This window comes from Paramisgurnus dabryanus, chromosome 9 (genome assembly GCF_030506205.2).
Source record: "Paramisgurnus dabryanus chromosome 9, PD_genome_1.1, whole genome shotgun sequence".
Classification (NCBI taxonomy): Eukaryota; Metazoa; Chordata; class Actinopteri; order Cypriniformes; family Cobitidae; genus Paramisgurnus; species Paramisgurnus dabryanus.
In genome coordinates this window covers 19,716,164-19,730,414 of record NC_133345.1, presented here as the reverse complement: position 1 = coordinate 19,730,414, position 14,251 = coordinate 19,716,164, and the positions used below count along the sequence as shown (strand labels likewise).

At 37.1% G+C, this 14,251-nt stretch overlaps 1 protein-coding gene across 1 annotated transcript in view; it reads right to left on the bottom strand.

Annotated features, from left to right (window-relative positions):
* tmem91 (transmembrane protein 91) overlaps positions 1–13,209 on the bottom strand; it is a 31,527-nt gene extending 18,318 nt beyond the window's left edge. The window contains exon 1 of the mRNA XM_065283031.2: positions 12,604–13,209. The gene's annotated coding sequence lies outside the window, so the exon portion shown is untranslated. The remainder of the gene's footprint in view (positions 1–12,603) is intronic.
* Between the last annotated feature and the right edge of the window lie 1,042 nt (positions 13,210–14,251).

The window sequence follows — 14,251 nt, the reverse complement described above, 5'->3', positions numbered from 1 at the left end:
ACACATTAATGTTTTGAATCGGAACATTTCAATTAGGTCATAGCAGAGAAATGAATGTTTTTGTGAGAAACAAAATCATCTTTTTTGTTTTTAATTCAAATTAACTTTAAAATTTCTCAAAATTAAAAGCAAACATGAAAATATCTTCATAACTTCACTTAAAGGGGTAATGAACTGAGAAATCAAATTCTCCTTGATCTTGAGAAGTCGTAAAATATCCTGTAAGTTTCAAAACTCAGCACTTCATTGTTATTTAAAAAAAAAAGTATGTGACTATAAAATCATATCATAGTAATGCGAAAGACCCCTCTGCGAGAGAAAATCAACACCTTTTTAAATAAGTAAAGCGTGCAATACCACACATGCACAGACTGGAGCGTTTTTATACATATGAATCACTGGTATCCAATGACAAAACAGAGTAAAATCTGAAAAACGGGGAAGAATTATGACAAATTATAGATAAAAACAGTAACACTTTACAATATGGTTCATTGGTTAACATTAGTTAATGTATTTACTAACATAAAAAAACTATGAGCAATACATTTGTTACAGTATTTATTAATCTTTGTTAATCTTTGTTAGAAATAAAGCTTTTAATTGTTTGGTTATGTTAGTTCACAGTGCTTTAACTAATGTTAACAAGATTTTAATAAAGTATTAGTAATTGTTGAAATTAACATTAACAAAGATTAATAAATGCTGTATAAGTGCAGTTCATTATTAGTTCATGTTAACTAATGTAGTTAACTAATGTTAACTAATGAACCTTGTAAAGTGGAACCTTACCAAAAAACTTGAAAAACGCTAGTGGGCCACAGAGAACAGTACAACATAAAAACAATAATTGCTGGTTTAATTTAAAACAGTAAGTTACTTCTTTGCATTAAAATTATGATTTAATTCAACTTTAAAATATTAGTTACCTCAAAAAAATTTTAAAAATTGTGTCAACTAATATTTTTTAAGTTGAATTAACTTAAAATTTTAAATTTTAGGACAACCATGTAACTTACTTTTTAACCAACTTTTTTACAGTGTACAAAATAATAAATGAGCCATTATATTGCCCTTTTAAAGCTGCAGTCCATAATATTCTGGAAAAAAATTTAAAGTCAGTTTTTGAGCGTTCATGCTTAAAAACAACAGTACTTATAATAATTTTTATTTTGTATTTTTATACTATTTATTATTGTGTGTGGTGAGCTAGCAGTGGCATGTGAATTTTCCTTTGGGGTTTAATAAAGTTAATCAAAACAAATAACAATACACTGCAAAAAATGACTTTCTACAAAAAAAATATACAATTTCAGTTAATTTGTGTTTAAAACAAGCAAAAATATCAGCTTTTTTGCTTGTTTTAAGAACAAACTCACTTAAACTGTATATTTTTTGTCATTTGCTAATCAAGAAAGTAACATTTTGATTTAAAAAATTAGATATTTGTACTAAAAACAAGATAAAAATACTACATAAGAAAGTCATTTTTTGCAGTGTCAGATTTCATAGGAAGTATCAGTTGTTTTTAAACAAAGGCAAGTACATGAACTAACTTGCAATTAAATGCTTCAAACAGAGATGGCAATAGAGAGGCGAAAGTTACAGATTGCTGATTTAAGTGACTGTTATCTGTGATTCAGTTGCTAACATCGCTTTAAATTCATCCATTCGACTTTCATTGATCTTTAAAAGCGCATAAAATGTGATTTGTAATTCGTCCCAGTTAGGTGTCAGATTATATGGCTTTTTTATGTAAAACTCAGCTATTTAATCAGCTATTTTTGGCCTAAGTCTCAGATAGAAAACTCTAATCTGAATGTTAAAGAAAGTGCTGTCACATGTACCCTTGGGCTTTATGTCAGTCAGTCAGTCACTGAAAAACCAAGATGACAGCTTCAGGATGATAAGCATCTGCAAGCAGGTGAACGTTTGACTCTCATTACTAACCTTGTGCTGTTCTCCATCAGTTCTCCATATGCCTGTCTGCACCAGTCTAACACACCGGGAATATGTCTGTCAATGGCATTACCTAGTTGCAAGAGATTTTCCTGAGGCACAGCTGATTGTTTTGTAAATGAGCACGTTTTGTAATTTGTTATGTTAATGGATTTAAGTTTAGTATGCATGTTGTAGCCTTGAAGCTATAGTTGTTAATGGCCTGTAAAACTACTTTAATAAAGGATTCTGCACACTTAATATTAATGAAATACAAGAACACCGCTTTCATAAAAAGTTACATTTTAATTTAATCGTTTTTTTTTTTTGTTTCCTCGAGGCAATCATTTGCCCTCCCAAAGTGTGTGTGAATATGCTTAATCTTTATAGGCTTTAAACGTCTATGAATATTCCCTGTTTGCGCAGTGCAAGTCGTCATGTGTTATTGCTTTTGTCAGTTGTTTTTGGATAAACAGAGATTTAAGATTGATTCACAGATTTCCTAACCAGCATATATTTTTTGCTTGATATAATAAATCTTACACTCATGAGACGTATCTGTCATTGAGTTGTTAAGCTCAAACTTGCAAAATTATAGCATATTTTAATTGCTATTAAAATATTTCAAACTCTATCAATTGATGACTTTTACTAAGTCACCCACAATTTTAAGTATAAAAACAGTAGAAGATTTAATTTCAGCAGCACACAGAATGTCATAATAAAAAATTGGTCCACTTAGATCTATGAAGTAGAAGCCAAATCGAATTGTATCTGATTTTACATAGCACAGTAAAGACATATGGACCACAGTGTCTCACTGTATTGCAGTTCTGGCAAAGCATTTCTGTCCCAGAATAATTGTACCCTGCATTACTCTGATTCATATCGCTCTCCTGTCCAGTTTAATCCTTTAACTACCGTTCTTCCTTCTTTGATTTCTTACACCTCTGTCCTATCTTTCTGCTCCTCCACTTTGGTCAGGCTGTAGTATGGACAGATTGACAGAGTGATAATTCAGGAGCAGATCCTTGTCCCTGACATCAACATTACTGCAATGCTGCTGTGAACACGCTGGGCTCAGAGGGAGCTGTTGGAATATAGAGAGCGACAAACATCAGGGGGGAAACATAGAGACCTACACCCATAAATATGATGCCTGTGGGTCTTAAAGGAATACTTCCAAAAATGTTAGTAATGGGCTAAAATATTATGGGGCGGTTTTCCAGACAGGGTTTATCCTAGTCTCAAGCTAAAATGCATGTTTGCGCTGCCTTAATTTAAAGACATCTTCTCAACCTAGTTTGACTGGGCACGGATTGTGGAACTAAAGATAATGCGTGTCACTGATCAATTCAAACAACCAATCAGAAATGAGAAGACACCAGTTATTATCTGCCCCCAAAGTCTTAAAAGTCAGCTTGACAATCAAGTGAGTGTTGATTAAGGTTGGGGCTAAACTCTGCAGGCCACCAGCTCTCCAGGGTTGGATGTAAAGAACACTGCCGTAGGGTTTCCCGTCTGTCATTTTTATGCTCCGAAGTGTGCTCATCAGCACCCCCTTTGCACCGTTGATGCGGTCTTCGGCGAAGCCCACACTGGAGCAGGCTTCGCGCACTTTACCAACTCAGAAGTCCTTGCGAAAGAGCAATCAGACCAATCAGATGATGGAAGGAAGAAGTTTACACTGCTGGGCACTTACACTTCTCTTCCTATTCCGGCGTGACGCTCGAGTCTGTCTCAAAATACAACTTCGGTGCGCCCTCTTGGACTCGCGTCAAGGGTCCCTAAGGTCTGCACTACATGATGTCATCAAAGTGTGGACACTAAAGGGGTCGCGCAGCTCAGCGCCGTACACATTGTTTTCTATATGTATACGCACACCGTCGCCGACAGGTGCTGGCTGTCCGCAGCGCCCAGCTACGACTCAGGAAGTTGCTCAAATCCCTGTCGCGCCACTCACATAGTTTAAAATGAAATAACATCATATTGGTCCCAAATCTTTAACAATTAACATTGGCTGCTAATGTATATTTTGCATTTTGAAGTAGAATATAGCTCGCGCTATTTAATGTGTGCTTCCGATGTACGATACCTCCGAGTTAGGGCTGTCACGATTATGAAATTTGGCTGACAGTTAATTGCCTGATAACTTTTTGCAATTATTGCGATTAATTGACTGTTTTGGGGCTTTGATGGTTATGACGATTAACTGTCTGTTTTGTTTCTTTGACATTTAATTCCCATATTTTTTTTTTCATGAGATAATTTTCACTCATTGTTGTGATTATTTAAATTAAATCTTTTACAAGGTGTACCTGGCAGTAAATCTTAATACACATAACACATATTTAAAAGTAATCTGATACGGTCTCGTTTATACAGGCGCTGCAGCTCCCCCTTGTGTTTTTTTAGAGAGATGTGCAATCATTGCGGTGATCTGAAATCATTACGATGAGTTCAAACAATCGCGACGAGACGATTATTTAATCATTGTGACACCCCTACTCCGAGTTTTCCTAGACGGGGCGCAGCGCTGCGCTGTTCGTCTGGTGTGCGACCCCCTTGAGGAAGTCCATATGTCTGGAATGTGCAATTTGGGACAGGGCCATTTTACTTTAGGCACATACACGACCTACATGTATAATGAATGCAGGGTATAGACGGTTTCAGCAGTAACAACATAAAAAATGGCTTTTGTGTAAACTCCTCAAAGAATTAATACAACAAAGTTCTTTTTAGGGCTGTCACTTTTGTGAAAAAATCATTTTCGATTTTTAATATATAAGTGTTCATTGAATCGATTGTAAAATCGATTTTCCATGTCTAAAAAAGACGTTTCCATTTTCAACGCCAAATAACAGACAAATGTAAAGAGAGCGCCTGAAACGCACAAGTCAGCAATATTTCTTATTCATTGTCATTAAGTTTCGTGCAGAATAAAAAACAGCAACAGTAGTGCAACATTCTCTAAAAAAATATGCAGAGTGGACTGCTGCCATAAATGAAAAACATTACTGCAGGCTTCAACCGGCTGCTTTTATGATTTAGGCAATTCAAAAATTATTTTAAATAATGATTCGATCCATTTCAAACAACTGTTCAAAAATGAAACTTTAAATAGACTTACTTGAAGTTGAGAACATGCTGTGTATTTTTTTATTAAACGTAACCGAAACTTAGGCGGCACTAGGCAGGCATAATGAAATGCGCAAAAAGACTAGGGCCATTACAAATTATTGGTGAGGAAAACAAGTCGATCAACATTTTAGGGGTCAAGAGCAGAGCGCTTTTCATTCACTATATGTCCATCTGTTGAGAAGACGCACCCCGACCGCACTGATGTCCCAGGGAAACTCGGGTGCTTCGTTGCCAGCTGCGTATTTCATACTGCCAATCTTCCATCACAAAAGCGGGTCGCTGTCAGCTCGCAAGGTTGGCTCCTTGTCATAACTCATCATCTCCTGTAAGGTCACAATTACGACGCTCTCTCGTGTTGCACAGGTTTATTGACGTTGTCCTCCATTTTCTTTGCAAAACACTAGATGCAGCGATTGAAAGCGTGAAACTGTAGGTGCGTAAAATTGCTGGGTATTTTCTGTCTAGCTTTCGCACACCTACTGCACTTTCGGAATTCTTTATTTTCTTTTTCTGCTTGTTTGTGAGTTTTGTTACATCTATATTTTTTACTGTTTAATTCTTTTAAAATTAATAGTGTACATATTTGGTTAAAATCGATTGCCTATTTTCGTTTTCGAAACTTTTTTTGGTTGGTCCGATCGATTGTGCAATCGATTTTCGAACGAAAAGTGACAGCCCTAGTTCTTTTAGCGTAGTTTATTTCTGATAACAAACAAAATAAACATGCAGATTATCTTAGTTCAAATCATAGCTAAAACGTATCAAAAACTACACTGCACTTATGTTAACTGTGTAAAATGTATACTATATAATGTATACAATCTAAACTACAGATCAGCTGCCAAACCTCCCATCAAATAGCGGTAATCCATGATCGCCGTCTTCCCTCAACTTTAGGAAACAAAACATTTGTTATTTTCGACGAGGTATTTGTCCCAGAGTTCAGTTTAAACACTAGTCTATAAAAAATCTGCGTACAGTATGTGCGCACTCTTCTGATGGCGAAAATTGGGTCAAGCGCACTGTACACAGACCTTCGCGTATGCGTAAAAACACGACTATACTTCGGCCTTGAAATGAAGTTTGCGTCTTCAGGACCCCGAAGCGCTGGCGTGTTACCGAACAACCAAACTGCATAAAACGTTGTTGTAAAAATGCCTTTGAGACTGTAATGGGTCATATGGACCACTTTTATGATACTTTTTGGTGCTTGTTGTGCATTCTTTTTAAGTACAAAATAAGCAGTCCCCTTTTATTGTAACTTCATTAAAAAGACCACTGCATTTTTTAAACTTGGTGTACTTTGTCTTCCATGGAAGAGCGACATGAAGGCAAGTAAAAGATGAAAGAATATTCATTTTTGGGTGAACTATCCCTTTAAGCCCGTCCTACTCCACCCCCTAACCCAAACCTCATATGATGGCTTCCTTCCAGGAGAGATGCACTCAGCTTTATTGCTAACCCCCCCAACCAGTCACCATAAATGGACTGCTGTGAGCTGCATAATAAGTCCGCCTGCCTTTCTGATTTCTGTCTTAAACATAAAACATCCGGACAGTTGAACAGAGCTCCACAAGGACAGCTGAGCAAATCAGTAGCACCAGAGCTTTTAAAGAGAACATATTTGCCTGCTACTCTTCTCGTGTTTTGGCCACTTTATATTTTTACCATCTTTATTATTTCTACACCTGTTTTTATTTTATTGCTCTTCCTGCTTTACCTCAACACACCATCTCAGGATGTGTTTATAAATAGACTTTCAAAGCCAAAACCAGATAATATCTTATCATAAGAGTAATGTTTACACTGAGGTGTACATTTATCATTTAAAACAAGGGGTGTTTTCTTAAAGGGACAGTGCCACAAAAATACATTAAAGAGGACATAGAGGACAATCTGTAAGTGGCAGTAGGAGGAAACAGCTAAAGTACTGATAAACATGTTGATGTATAATGGAAAATTCACTGATAGCACAGAAGAGGCGTGATGAGAGGAAAGACGATATCCGCCTGCAGAAACCACTTTTAGTGTGCAACCCTACATGATTGAAATGAAGTGAAATGGAGAATGGGTCTGTGTTGCTAATCAGGACAGAAATGAAGTCATTCTTTTGTAGGATTGGACCCACATGAAAACTGATTGACTTTGAAGCAGGCCGTTTACTTTCTAAGATTAATAAGCCAAAGTTGTGCTTTACATCTCAGTTCTGCTTATGTAAGTGAGTCGTGATAATTCCAGCAAAATAATACCATGAGCCCAGCAGTGTGACATTAAAATTAGGACAGAAGGATATAATTCTCCATTATAATGCCATTATCATGGTAAAGGAATTCAGCTTCTCTGAAGGGGGCTGTGTGGGGGTCTATTCGTGTGTTTGGAAATGAGCTCATTAATCAGTTATCTTTTAAGTCATCTTACTTTCTCTCACTGTATTACTCATGCTGTAGGCTATCCTGGGTTATAAAAACACATACTGCGCTGTACGGTATACAGTGTTTTTAATACTGATATAATAATTTCTACAAACACAACCATATTTACACTTGCTTGGACATCTATCATACGGCCAAAACTCAAGGTATTACATGGTATTATTTTTGATGTTGCGTCCCACGCTATTTCTGTATCTCTTATGTCTTATTCTCCTCCATTCTCTTCCCTGTCATTTTCTCTACTCTTCCCCCACTCTCTCTCTCTTTCTCTTCTCTCTCTCTCTATCTATCTCTCTCTCTCCCTTGAGTTGGCGAGAGCAGTCACTGTTTCAGAGGAACCATTTGCACATATCTTAGCTGGGTGATTTCTCTCATCCCTCAGGCCTCATTGTGGCCCACACCAGCTGTGCTTGAGAGAGAGAGAGCGACAGACAGGGAACATACAAACCCTTTACAGACAGAACTTGTGTGGTCTAATGTGAATTTCTGACTTTTTTGTCTGCGTGTGTGCGTGTGTGTACGGCTGTGTGACTTTTTCCCCATTATCTGTAATCTGGTTATAATAGTACATCTCATTATTGCTGTAGGTCCAATTAAGTGCAGAAAAGGGCATCAGGGTTTGAAGGATCTATATTGATGATGGTACAAATGCAGAGAAAATCAGAAGGGAGGAAAAGACAAGAAATTTCTTCTTTAATTTAACTGCATTGCGTTGCATTTCGACTGATTTGGTCTTGTTTTTTAAGAGACATTGAGTTTCTTCAACAAAAATGACAATCTCCATATATGCTTTTTAAGGACAAGTTCGGTATTTTACACTTAAAGCCCTGTTTTCAGATTGTTTATGATGAAATAGAACGGTTGGACATATGATGCTGGCCCGAGAATTTTCGGGTGTTTCTTGTATCACCTCCCACCTCTAGAATGGGTTTATAGGTGCACAGGAACAATTCTTCTTAAAATGCATTAAACTTTCATTTAAAAGACGTGAAACTCACCGAGTGATCAGGGGTGTTCACCGATATGCTCACACAAAAATCGCTGCAAAGACGCATTCCAACAGCTGTTTTATCATAGTTTTGTCCAACTCCATTGACTTGTATTAGATGTGCTGTGAGGTACGGTATTACTCCGCGCCGGGAACTTTGTTTCTATTCTTGCAATTGGCAAAGGCGGATTATCGCCACCAACTGGGCTGGAGTGTTTATTATTCAAGCTCTCAGCGGAAGAATATACGGGTGTGAGGCGTTTGGAAAAATAGGTCCACAAGTTAACAACGAATGCTAAAACACCTGTTGGAAAGCATCTTTTGCAGCGATTTTTGTTTGAGCATATCAGTGAAGACCACTCGGTGAGTTTCACGTCTTTATAAACGAAAGTTTAATGCATCTTAGGAAAGATTGTTCCCGTGCACCTATACAGCCATTGTAGAGATGGGAGGTGAAACAACAAACACTCGAAAATTCTCGGGGCAGCCGCATATGTCGAAATTTCAGTCAAAACCGTTCTATTTCATCATAAACAATCTACCGAACTTGTCCTAAGTTATCCATAAATGGGAAGTCACAAGTAACCACATTAGAAAGAAAATCCAAATTGTATGGGGTGGCAGTTATAAATGTGCTTTAATAAACTCTGTAAGAATATGCAGATACTTTTACTTTGGCTTATTGATATAATACATCATTGCATCTATTGTAAAAAAATAAAGTCATAAGGGTCACACAACATTAAGCACAGAACAATTTAGTCTTCCCCTGAAATAAACAGACTCTTGGTTCAAACTGTAAGTGCTTTGTATTTTAGACATTTTAATTAACAAAAAAAGACTGAAAGTGGATTGATTGTCTTTATACTCCATTTACAAAACATTCAGGGGTCTGCGTTTTTTCCAACCCGCGGGTGCCGCTTTTATGAAATATTTGGCCCGCCCCAACCCCTGCAACACTGTATCTATTTTTAAACAGTAAAAAAACAATCAGAATAAACAGTAAAAAAACTAAAAAGTTTAGTTTAGCTATTTACTAACCTTACACTCTTAAAAATAAAGGTGCTTCACGATGCCATAGAAGAACCTTTTCTGTCTAAATGCTTCTTTAAAGCACCTTTACATCAGATTTTAAAAATGTATAAAGAAATGGTTCTTTAAATAAACGTTGACTAAATGGCTCTTTGAGGAACCCAAAAAAATGTATGTGCTCCCCTAAAAACGTGCTTCAAGGTTTTTAATTTTGGCTAACACAAAAGGTTCTTCATGGTGAAAAAGGTTCTTCAGATATGAAAAAGGTAAGAAAGGCGTGGTTCTTTAAAGATCACTTGACTGAATGGTTCTTCTATAGCAAGAACCTTATAAGGACCTTTATTTTTAAGAGTGTACAGCTTTATTGTAACACAGCAACAGCCATTGCAACAACAACATAAACAAAAGATCCATTATCTATTTTGCCCAATGTCAATGTCATATAGATTTGATGTGGGACACATTTCTGTTCCCTTAAACACAAGACTATTACATCTTAGATGATGGCTTCTCGCCAGTTGCCATTTTTTTAAATCTCTGTTTACACTGCTAGTCCTGCAGTAAAAAGGGTCTAAAGTTTCAAAGACAAGAGGTCTGTGAACTTGCTTCATGACCCTGAACAGTGCAGCAGTCATTCACTTTCTGCTCTTGTGAAATTGTCTCAGTTCTCCATTTCGTTCTCATTTAGTCAGAGCTGGATCTTTTCACCTCATCTTAGTGCTGTTAACTGTGCAGCCAAAATGATAGCTGCATAGGGAGCAAACAACATAAATCGGAAAAGGTATATTGCGCTCAAGACACATACAACACAAGATGCATGTACTACACAACCAGCTTTCTGTTGCCAAATAGCATATTTGCTTAAGATGATGCATAATAAGCCTCCAGGCATTAATAAGTGAACATATTTTATTTTACAATCTAATTGACAACTTACACCAATTCCCACTTCAAGCACTGCAACCCTGCAAAACATAAATGCAGCTGCAAGCAGTATTTGGCATGTAGGCTTTTATGCAGCAGTATAAATCACAAATGTGTGAAGAAAAGCCTTGCTTAACCTTTTCAGTATTTTTTCTTCTAATTTGTCCCAAAGATGCTTTCCTGGTCCTCTTCTCTTTCATCACAGTCAGAGAGACCATTACCAGAGCTCTCTTACACACAGGGCGCCTATCCCACTGACATGCATCACATACAATATTTAACAACAACAGCCTCCTAACAGTAACGTCTTTACAGCAGACAAAAATATGACTACTTGTCTGGGTGTTTGCTCAGCGTCACTGATTTTAATCAAATGAGAAATCTTCATACACATCGCACATAATCACCGGCTAATTGTTTATTACTCGGGCTAAGTAAAAGGTTGTCTGGACAGCGTGCAGCAGGCAGGAGTACACAGCGGCACACTGCATGTGACAGCACAGCACTGATAAACAAGAAGTGTGTGTGTGTGTGTGTGTGTGTGTGTGTGTTCATGTGTGTGTCCCCAGGTCAGGATAGATTGGTAGTGAGATTTTATTTTATGTATGGGGGTGGGGAATTGAGAGGTTAAGCCTAATATCATATAAGACCATATGTCGTAAAATAATCTTCTTTATTATCTAAAAGAATAATACTATACTAAATAAAAAAATCATAAAATGGTTTGTAAGGTTTGACGACACTTACAGAAGGTGCAAATATTTTAACATTTCATCACAAATATAGTGATTTGTGTCAAAGCAAATACTGTGTGCCACAAAATACGCCACAAAATATCCTCATGTATAAAAATAAAAAAACCTTTAATGCTGCAGGTGTACAATGTTGCATGTGGTAAGAAAGTATATTTTCATGTTTCCACATCATAGCTGGTTTGTTGCCGTGTCCAAAGATATTTTGACTCAAAGCATGCCCGGGGCTTTTAGTTTAGGGATTGTGGATACAATTTATATGAAAACAATAGATATGATTTATTGAAAACAATAAATCTTACAGTATGTGTGTGTGTAAACAAGCATAATGAAATCGTTTAATATGCTACATTTTGGCAAACAGCCGACAGAGCCCATTTTAAAGGTGGTGTAATAAACATACAAAATAATGTCTTAATAAAGGCTTCCCTGCTTAAAAAAACAATAGACACCATCATAGAAATTCTCAGCGTAAACACACTACAGTGTATTGGTCTTTGTTGGTCTCTAAAAGTATGTATTGGTTCCTATTGGTATTTTAATGGAAACCATTAGACTTTTCTGTAATGGTTTTATTTTTTATTTTTCTCAGCAGGCTTATGTGAAGGGATAGTTTTGGAGGTAATACATAGAATATTCAGATTAGTAAACAAAAAATAAACAACAAAAGTCAATGGAAATGACCACCATGGTAGCGAAAGAAACCTGTGAGCGTCTTGCATGAACTAAGCGTGACAAAATGTATTTCTGCAGTTCCTTGGCAGCATACAATCTACTACATAAATCACTACCGAGACTGTGGGTACACTCACTAACAATAGAAATAGTCTCTCTCTAATGGAAACTGGTGCAGTTCCCCTTAACAATAACAGAAAGTGCATCCTCGCCAAAGCGAGCCCATTTACCGAACAACAACGTCCTCGTGTCACTGAACATTATGACACAATAATAATAGCTTGCGTACTGTGAAATAGCATTATATGTCATGCAAGTGAAAAGCATTGGAGAGTTCGTCTGAGTGAGCTGTTATCATGATCTGTGATTGAATTTGTTCAACACAGCCATCAGCTGTCTACAGAAATCAAAAAGGATTGTTTCAAATCTTTTGTTGTGCGTTGCGTGCAGAACGCTGAGAGGTCAGAGGTCCGAATAACAGCACAGCAAAATTGAAAAATGTCCCACACATCTGTTCAATCTGGATGTGAAATATTACAAGGAACAGGGGAATGCAGACAATGAATATAACATATACACCCAGACAAAAATAAACTACTATGTACCCTGAATATATTAATAATATAAAATAAGCCAACAAAAAATAAACATAAAGATAGTAATTTATTTTACATTTTTTATTTTTTGGTGGACTACATGAAAAGAGCAAAACAGAACGTACCTCTTTCATCTGATGCTGAACTCAATGATGATGTCCGTGGATGGTGTGAACGCTCATGTGTGTCCCCGGCACTGCTGAACTCCAAACAGATGGATACAACTGTCCGGTCTGAACTGTCCAACACTTCAGGACCAACATATATTTTGATTAGGATAAGGATGGATGTTGAGTTGATGCTAGTTGTGTGTGTGGTACAATGAAGTGAGAAGTGATGATGCCTCCCAAGTTCGTTGTAAAGCAAGGCTCCAATTAAAAGATGAAGATAAGCACTACTAATGCTTGCACTTTACCCTCTCTCAATCTCTCTCACCCACTTCACACTTACTCTGGAGTCAGTTGCTCTTTTAATCCTGTTTACTCTGGGTATTTATACCACCAATGCTCTTCTAAGTCCGGCTGGCAAGACTTTCAAAGAGCAGCAGTAGAAGTGGCTCCTGACTCTCCTGCTCCTCTTCTCTCTCCACATCTCTTTCCCTCCTCCACTATCTTTATCATCCAGCCCCCGCTCCGCCAGTCTCTTTTCGATTAAGCATCGCTGCATCTCATGGTCCTAAAGCCTGTTCCCTGCTGTGGTTGTGTACAGTGTGTCCCTGCTACAGAAAACACATCAATATGCTGCAAGCCCTCCCTCTCTCTCTTTTTCTCTCACTTCCTTTCTTGGTCTTTTTGCCTATTGGCGATCCAGAACTGTTGGCATGTTGGCATAAGGTTGTCTTGCAATGATGAGAAGTGTTGTTCTCGATCAAGCTGCAGATGAGCCATGGAGTGGACCATCACTGAAATATCCACCTCACGTTTATCAGTCTCACTGAGAGAGATTCAGTGGCAAAACGCCACAACATAGCAGATTTAATAAAGAAACAGTTTGAAGTCACCAAGAAATGGCATTTGCGGCCTATTTACTATTTACTTATTTTCAAGTGATTCAGGACATTCAATGAGGAAATTGTCTCAAAAGAATTCGTATAGTTTACGAGTTGGCTAATTCGTATAAATTCGTATGAGGTGAATCGTACAAAAACGTTAGATTATCATAAAAAACAATAACAAACCCCTCCCATAAACCCTGCCCATAACCCAACATCCCTGCTAAAAAACCAATAGACACATCACAGAAATTCTATTGGTTTTATTGGGAATTTTATCGGTTCTAATTGAATATGGCCCAAAACACACTACAGTGCATTGGTCTTTGTTGGTCTCTAATGGTATTTATTGGTTCTATGTATTAGTTCTAATTGAATATGGCCCAAAACAAACTACAGTTTAGTGGTTTTAATGGTAAATGCTAATGGTTCCTATTGGTATTTTAATGGAAACCATTAGAATTTTCTGTAATGGTTTTATTGTTTTTTTCAGCAGGGATCACAGGGGCAAACGCAAATCGTACAAAAATGTATAAATGTGGTTGTCTGAATTATTACCAACAGGTAAAATACATACAAATTGCTATTAGATAGCACTGAAAATTTCACATTTTTCTTTTCAAACTGAGCACTATTAAAACCAAAGCATCTATTAACCCTCTGGGGTCCGACCATTTTGGGACACTGGCAGAGGTTCTGGCATGTTCTTAAGTTTGGTCTTTTTTCAGTTGCTTTAAACATATTAATGCTATATCACATAACACTGTATTCAGCACAAACTG